This window comes from Salmo salar, chromosome 14 (genome assembly GCF_965601325.2).
Source record: "Salmo salar chromosome 14, fSalSal1, whole genome shotgun sequence".
Classification (NCBI taxonomy): domain Eukaryota; kingdom Metazoa; phylum Chordata; class Actinopteri; order Salmoniformes; family Salmonidae; genus Salmo; species Salmo salar.
This window is the reverse complement of record NC_138304.1, coordinates 11,375,788-11,384,620: the sequence shown is the minus strand read 5'-3', so window position 1 is coordinate 11,384,620 and position 8,833 is coordinate 11,375,788. Positions and strand designations below refer to the sequence as shown.

The 8,833-nt window shown below is 40.2% G+C and overlaps 1 long non-coding RNA gene across 1 annotated transcript; it reads right to left on the bottom strand.

The window, feature by feature from the left end:
* Positions 1–524: 524 nt before the first annotated feature.
* Positions 525–3,839, bottom strand: LOC145860325 (uncharacterized). The gene is made up of 2 exons (XR_014380304.1): positions 3,542–3,839; positions 525–1,429 (listed from the first exon to the last, which is right to left on the bottom strand). It is a non-coding gene; the product is annotated as an uncharacterized LOC145860325 (long non-coding RNA).
* Positions 3,840–8,833: the final 4,994 nt, after the last annotated feature.

Genomic DNA, 8,833 nt, shown 5'->3' with positions numbered 1-8,833 from the left:
TGAAAACAACGGTTGACCATCTTGGACGATGTCACCAGTTCATGTATAGCTCAGTGGGGCTGCCCCCTGTTCAGGGATCAATCATGGCTGCCCTCTTTCCAGTGCTTTAAGCCAGGGGAGGGGAATTGTTACACTAGCAACAGGTCACAGAGGAAGAGGTAACTGACCCACACTGAAGGGAATGTGGTGTGTATATGTTTGTCTAAAATGGGCCAAAGGAAATTGTTTTGTAGGAAACTTCATGAATTGCATGGACTTCATGTTTCATTCAGTGATCCATCCTCAGTTGTCTGAACAAGACAGGTCTCAAGTAGCAAAGGGAGCTTCCTGGCACACATGACTGGGAATTGAAGCATACGGTAGCTTTTATACTAATGGAATATATATACTGTATAGACCGTAACAGTGATTACACAGTAAAGTCACAGTCTAATGTATCTGCTTTAGGTAGGCAGTAATTTATAGCCTTGAGGCTGTTGTCGAAGGGGCCAACTACACTGAACAAAAATATAAATGCAACATGCAACAATTTCAAAGATTTTATTCAATTACAGTTCATCTACGGAAATCAGTCAATTAAATTCATTAGGCCCTAATCTATTGATTTCACATGACTGGGAATACAGATATGCATCTATTGGTCACAGATAAGTAGGGGCGTGGATCAGAAAACCCGTCAGTATCTGGTGTGACCTACATTTGCCTCATGCAGCAAAACATCTCCTTTTCATAGAGTTGATCAGGCTGTTGATTGTGGCCTGTGGAATGTTGTCCCACTCCTCTTCAATGGCTGTGGAAAGTTGCTGGATATTGTCTGGAACTGGAACATGCTGTAACACACCTCGATCCAGAGCATCCCAAACATGCTAAATGGGTAACATGTCTGGTGAGTATGCAGGCCATGGAAGAACTGGGACATTTTCAGCTTCCAGGAATTGTGTATAGTTCCTTGCGACATGGGGCTGTGCATTATCATGCTGAAATGAGGTGATGGCGGCAGATGAACGGCACGACAATGGGCCTGGGGCTCTTGTCACGGTATCTCTGTGCATTCAAATTGCCATCGATAAAATGCAATTATGTTTGTTGACTGTAGCTTATGCCTGCCCATTCCATAACCCCACTGCCAACACGGGGCACTCTGTTCACGACATTGACATCAGCAAACCGCTCACCAACACAATGCCATACACGCAATCTGCCCAGTACATTTGAAAACAGGATTCATCCATGAAGAGCACACTTCTCCAGTGTGCCAGTGGACATCGAAGGCGAGCATTTGCCCACTAAAGTTGGTTAGGACGCCGAACTGCAGTTAGATCAAGACCCTGGTGAGGACGACGAGTATGCAGATGAGCTTCCCTGAGACGGTTTCTGCCAATTTGTGCAGAAGTTCTTCAGTTGTCCGGGTGGCTGGTCTCAGACGATCCTGCAGGTAAAGAAGCTGGATGTGGATGACCTGGGCTGGCATTGTTACACATCGTCTACTGTTGCGAGGCCAGTTGGACGTACTGCCATATTCTCTAAAACAACTTTGGAGGAGGCTTATGTTAACATTAAAATCTCTGGCAATATCTCTGGTGGACATTTCTGCAGTCACCATGCCAATTGCACGAGCCCTCAACTTGAGACAGCTGTGGCGTTGTGTGAGACAACTGCACATTTTCTTTATATGCCACACCTGTCATGTGGATGGATTATCTTGGCAAAGGAGAAATGCTCACTAACAGGGATATAAACAAATTTGTGCACAAAATTTGAGACAAATAGGCTTTTTGTGCGTATGTGTCACGCCCTGATCTGTTTCACCTGTGCTTATCTCCACCCCCCTCCAGGTGTTGCCCATCTTCCCCACTTATCCCCTGGGTATTTATACCTGTGTTTTCTGTCTGTTTGTGCCAGTTTGTCTTGTTTGTCCAAGTCAACCAGCGTTAGCTGTCTACAATGCACACTCTCGCCTGTGGAGGCCTCATCAGGGTCCCTGTGTCATGACTGTTATGCCAGTTTCATCTGCTTCAACCTCTGCTAAAACATACTCAGAAATGACTAAGTGCCAAAATGCACTGTAGTTAAGCAATTTCCTGATAAAAACGATTCATTTCCCGTGGTTATCTCACTCACCATCCTCTCTTTCTTCCTTAGTTTCTGTTTCTCTCTGTCAGTGATGTGTGCATGCATTGACTCCATATAGGGAACTAATGCAGAGATGTGTTGTTTCTAGAGGCCTTATCATCACTGCACTTCCTTAAATGGGTGCTGAAGGCATTGTGGCTAAGTATAAAGACCTCGGGTCCATGCCCGACATTTGTGACCTTCCGGAATTGAGGAGCACTGGGTGAGGTTAATCTAAGTGTTCTTACCTATTTTGTATTTCTGCTGTTGTAGATTTAACAAGGAACATTGTTGACAAGGGTGTTCTTTGTAAGTTTGTTTTCAGCATTTGTTGAATTGGAACATGTGCTGTGCCAATGGTCTGTGGTGTAGGGTGGCAACTGGCGAGCCAAAGCCAGCCAGGAGAGAATCTCTTCCACAATCCTCTGGACTTTTACTGCCATGTCATTGATACTGTGCCTCATCCAAAGTATTATTTTCCACAATTGTTTTCCCACATGATATTTGCACAAAACTCCAGATTTGATCAAATTAGATTGTAATTCGATTTATATTCGCCTTAATATATTGTGGGGCAAAATGTTGTATAACTACAACTCATTGGATATGTATTTCACACTTTTTTATTCCACTATTCTACTTATCTTTAGTCTAACTCTTGCATTGTTCAAAACCATTATTTGTCTGTTATGTTAGAAAAGTGTCTGAAGAAATCATTGTTTTACATGGAATGCCTTCAAGCAGCCATCAACATTGGTATATTCCTGGACAGCCTTCTGTTTTCTCCATGTCTATTTATGTACTTTTTTCACATCTACAATCAACAATCTATCAAAGATCCTGCATACATAATATGTATGTACACTCCACTACATATTTATTTGGACAGTATAGGCAATTTTTTGGAATTTGGCTCTATACACATTTTGGATTTGAGATCAAATGTTTCATATGTGGGGATAGTACAGAATGTCACCTTTTATTTGAGGGTATTTTCATACATATCTGTTTCATACATATCTGTTTTACCATTTAAAAATGAAAGCACTTGATGTATCTAGCCCGCCCCATTTGAAGTTTCTATAAGTATTTTTTTTCTATAAGAATTTGGACAAATTAGTATATTCAAGTTGTCAAAAGTTTAGCATTTGGTCCTGTATTCCTAGCACACAATGACTACATTAAGCTTGTGGCTAAACAAACTTGTTGGATATATTTGCAGTTTGTTTTGGCTGTGTTTCAGATTATGTTTTGCCCAATAGGAACTGAATTATGAATAATGTATTGTCATTTTGGTGTCACTTTTATTGTAATAATATAATATTTTCTACACTTCTACATAAAACAAATTTGCATTGTAATTTCATAAAATGTCCATAATATATCTGTCGTTAGCAGTGGAATGATATTGTTTCACAGTATTACTTACCTGCCAGTGTTGTGATTGGCTTTGATATTCGCCTATTGATTTATCCTGTCTCAGCGGCATCTGGGAAATCTGTTCTGAGTTTGTGGCTGCGTTATCTAGTGGAAATCGCTGAATTCCTGGTTGCTAAAAATCTACACTGTTCGCTCAATTTCAGTTTGTGTAAGAAAACAAGCACTGCATAATGTAACGAATCATTGTACCATCTACATTTGTGTAGATATATTTTAAATAAAACGAATACATCGTTTTTATAGATATTTAAATCTGGTGAACAAAAACCGCTGTTTGAAGATGGTGGTAGCAACCAGGAAATTACAGAGCCACAAAGTCAGAAGAGCTTTCTCTCGTTTAACAGATGCCGCTCTGGCGGGAGAAATCAGTAGGCGAATATCACAGCCCATCAACAACACACCAAGATAGACCACAGCTTGTCGTTTTCAATGGGAACAAATTAGTCATTGTGAGCAGAACAGGCAAGTAGGTGGGCAGAACAAGCCCGCGCTAGCGATATACTATTGGTGGGTTCTAGTTACATCTGCAAATTTCCGTTAGGGAACGCCTACTCTGTGAAGTGCGCGTGTGCAGTAACTCAATTCGCCTTTGCACTCCTAAACAGCGCCATTTAAAAAAAACTTTTGCCAAGAGTAAAGTCTTATTAACTTAGTCCGTTCTTTTCATAATAGATTTTAGTTTTCGGAATAGAAAACTATACTGAGATCAAATGTTTAATTGATGAGAATATTTGCAGAATGTCGGCCAAAATCCATCACTTTCCATATTTTCCCACTGCCAACCAGTGGGCTTCCTCTCACTACCATATTTGGTAGTGGAAACGCCAACCGGATGCTTCACATTTATACATCTATAGTGAAATATCTGTCTCATTGTTCTATCTATGGTAATAATGTCAGGGTTCGTATGGTCATGAAAATCATGGAAAAGTCATGGAATTTTAAATTGGTGTTTTTAAGACCTGGAAAAGTTTGGGGAATTAATCAAATCCCAAATAGTTTTGGAAAAGTAATGGGGATTTATTTTATTTATTTTAATGTACTTCATTTTGGCACAGTTTTTAAATATTTTATCAATCGAATAAAAATCTACATATCAGCCAGGATCGGAATGACGCTTTAGCCTGTCTGTGTTTGCGAGTACACGAGTGGGCCGTTAGTCAAGGAGACAGTCGGATATTGCAGCAGCAGGTTGGCCTATATACCCTACAAAATATGATAGAGAACAGACTAATAACTAGGTAGCCATTCTGTATACTTCTGGCCCCTCTTTGGACACTGTGTTGACTAACCTCCAGACGAGCGTCAATGCCATACAACCCTCCTTTCGTGGCCTCCAACTGCTCTTAAACGCAGGTAAAACTAAATGCATGCTATTCAATCGATCACTGCCCCCACCTGCTCGCCCGTCCAGCATCACTACTCTGGACGGCTCTGACTTAGAATACGTGGACAACTACAAATACCTGGGTGTCTGGTTAGACTGTAAACTCTCCTTCCAGACTCACATTAAGCATCTCCAATCCAAAATTAAATCTAAAATTGGCTTCCTATATCGCAACAAAGCATCCTTCACTCATGCTGCCAAACACACCCATGTAAAATTGACCATCCTACCGATCCTCGACTTCGGTGATGTCATCTATAAAATAGCGTCCAACACTCTACTTAACAAACTGGATGCAGTCTATCACAGTGCCATCCGTTTTGTCACCAAAGCCCCATACACTACCCACCATTGCGACCTGTACGCTCTCGTTGGTTGGCCCTCGCTTCATACTCGTCGCCAAACCCACTGGCTACAGGTCATCTACAAGTCTCTGCTAGTTAAAGCCCCGCCTTATCTCAGCTCACTGGTCACCATAGCAGCACCCACTCGTAGCACGCGCTCCAGCAGGTATATCTAATTGGTCACCCCCAAAGCCAATTTCTCCTTTGGCCGCCTTTCCTTCCAGTTCTCTGCTGTCAATGACTGGAACGAACTGCAAAAATCTCTAAAGCTGGAGACTCATATCTCCCTCACTAACTTTAAGCACCAGCTGTCAGAGCAGCTCACAGATCACTGCACCTGTACATAGCCCATCTGTAAATAGCCCATCTATCTACCTACCTCATCCCCATACTGTATTTATTTATCTTGCTCCTTTGCACCCCAGTATCTCTACTTGCAGATTCATCTTCTGCACATCTACCATTCCAGTGTTTAATTGCTATATTGTAATTACTTCGCCACCATGGCCTATTTATTGCCTTAACTTACCGAATTTGCACTCACTGTATATAGACTTTTTGTTTTCTTTTGTTCTACTGTATTATTGACTGTATGTTTTGTTTATTCAATGTGTAACTCTGTGTTGTTGTATGTGTCAAATTGCTACGCTTTATCTTGGCCAGGTTGGAGTTGCAAATGAGAACTTGTTCTCAAATAGCCTACCTGGCTAAGTAAAGGTGAAATAAAAATTCTAAACATATATTGTAACCTCTAGTTAAATGTTTAGCTATTATTAATATGTATTGATGTTTTTGTCATGTCCCAAAAAACGTATCACCGACACTCGCGAATAAGACCATACAAAGTTGATTCATTTAAACGATACATACAAAGTTGATTCATTCTTGTTTTTACGAAACGAACGATTCACTTCGAGTTGCAGTTCCTGACACAAAACGGTGCGCCTGGCACCTACTACTGTACCCCGTGCAATGGCACTTAAATCTTTTGTCTTGCCCATTCACCCTCTGAATGGCACACATACACAATCCATGTCTCAAGGCTCAAAAATCCTTCTTTAACTTGCCCCCTCCCCTTCATCTACACCGATTTGAAGTGGATTTAACAAGTGACATCAACAAGGGATCATAGCTTTCACCAGGATTCACCTGGTCAGTCTTTGTCAAGGAGCAGGTGTCCTTAATGTTTTGTACACTTGGTGTATTCAACTAGTAAGTTATTTCAAAAGTCATGAAATGTATTTGGTTGTAATGTTGCAATGTTGAACATCAAGGGTGGCCAACCATCCTCCAGGAGAGCTAATGGGTGTGCAGGCTTTTATTCCAGTCCCCCTTTAAACAAACCACATTTTAGAAATGAGCTGCTCAAGTGGACCTTGATAAAAATCGCTCTGATGTGTTTGAGCCGGGCTTGATCAAAAGCCTTCACACCCAATTAGCTCTCCAGATTAAGGGTTGACCACAGGTGTTTTATAGAGTTGCCTAACAGGTGTTGTACTTTGCGGGGGGTTAAGAGCCTTGCACAACCACAGGAGATGGCCCATGGGATCAGAGAGCAGCCGCCCAGTGTCGATACCACATTACACTTCGTTAAACGTACATAGAGGCTTCGTTAATTGTTGGTCATGGAAATATTGTTAGAAGTCATGGAAAAGTCCTAAAATTCCATCTGTCAAAAATGTGAATGAAACCTGTACTGTGAAACACTGTCATTCCACTATTAGCGCCAGATCCGGTATTTTATGGACATTTTCTGAAATTACAATGCAAAAATTCAAATGTGTAGCAAATCCTATGTGTAGCAACTTTCATATGGATGCATATGGATAAACATGAATCGTGAATAATGCTGAGTGAGAAAGTTACAGAGGAACAAAGATCATAGCGCCCCCCCCCCCCCCCCCCAAAAAAAATGCTAACCTTTCACCATTACCATTAGCATTTTTGGGGGGGTATGATCTTTGTTCCTCTGTAACGTTCTCACTCATCATTATTCACTCATCATTCATGATTATCCAATACATTATGTCACGTCCTGACCAGTAAAGGGGTTATTTGTTATTGTAGTTTGGTCAGGACGTGGCAGGGGTGTGTGTTTAGAGTGTTTCGGGGTTTGTTGGGTTATGTTCTAGTATGTCTATTTCTATGTGGTGTTTATTGGGTTGACCTTCAATTGGAAGCAGCTGCTCCTAGTTGCTTCTAATTCAAGGTCCTATTTAAGAGGGGTGTTTTCTATGGGATTTTGTGGGTAGTTGTTTCTTGTTTAGCTGTGTGCCTGACAAGACTGTTATCGTCATATTTTTTTTTTTTTTATACGTGTGTTTTGTTTTGGTTTTCCTTCTTTCTGCCTATTAAAAAGAAGATGAGTATACACATTCCCGCTGCGTTTTGGTCTAATCCTTATGACACATTACTTACTATTAATTTCTATTGGTCACAGCATAATCCACAACACAACCAAAACAAATGCATCCAACAAGTTCCTAGTGTCCTAGGAATATGGGACCAAATAAACTATGACTACATTTAAATCACTATAAGGGAATTTGTACAAATACTTATTAGCCTTTGAATGGGGGTGGACTAGATACACAGAGTGCATATACTGTATTTCTAAACACTAAAACAGAGTTGGAGTCATTGCAGTTAAAGGTGGCACAACAAGTTGAGTGTAAGGGGGCAATTCATTTTTCACACAGGTGCAGTGGGTGTTGCATCACTTTGTTTATGAAATAAATGAAATAAATGAAATAAGTATGTAATTGTGTTATTTGTTCACTCCAGTTCCCTTTATCTAATAGGTTTTGGTTGAAGATCTAATAACATTCAGTATCAAAAATATGCAAAAGTAGAGACAATTAGAAAGGGGACAATTACTTTTTAAAGGATCTGACCCTTTTTTTCAATTTTCACCTAAATGACAGCCCAAATGTAACTGCCTGTAGCTCAGGACCTGAAGCAAGGATATGCATATTCTTGATACCATTTGAAAGAAAACACTTTAAAGTTTGTGGAAATGTGAAATTAATGTAGGAGACAATACAAAGAAAAAAAACATGCGCATTGTTTTATTTTTCCTTGATGTTTGAAATGGAGTAGAAAAGCTACAATGTATTATTCCAGGTTAGGTGCAATTTAGATTTTGGCCACTAGATGGCATCAGTGTACGGTGCAAAGTTTTAGACTGATCGAATGAACCATTGCATTTCTGTTCAAAATGTTGTATCAAGTCTGTCCAAATGTGTCAAATTGGTTTATTGATACATTTTCAAGTTCATAACTGTGCACTCTCCTCACAATAGCATGGTTTTCTTTCACTGTAGTAGCTACTGTAAATTTGACAGTGCAGTTAGATTAACAAGAATTTAAGCTTTCTGCCCATATCAGATATGTCTATGTCCTGGGATTGTTTTTGTTTGTTTCTTTCAGCCTCATATTTTCACTGATTGCCATATTATGAATCCATATTCCCTACCATGCCTGATTCCTTCTATACTAGAAGACATCTTGTGATAAGAGAGTTAGCAATGCTCTGGTTTCAATAGTGTCA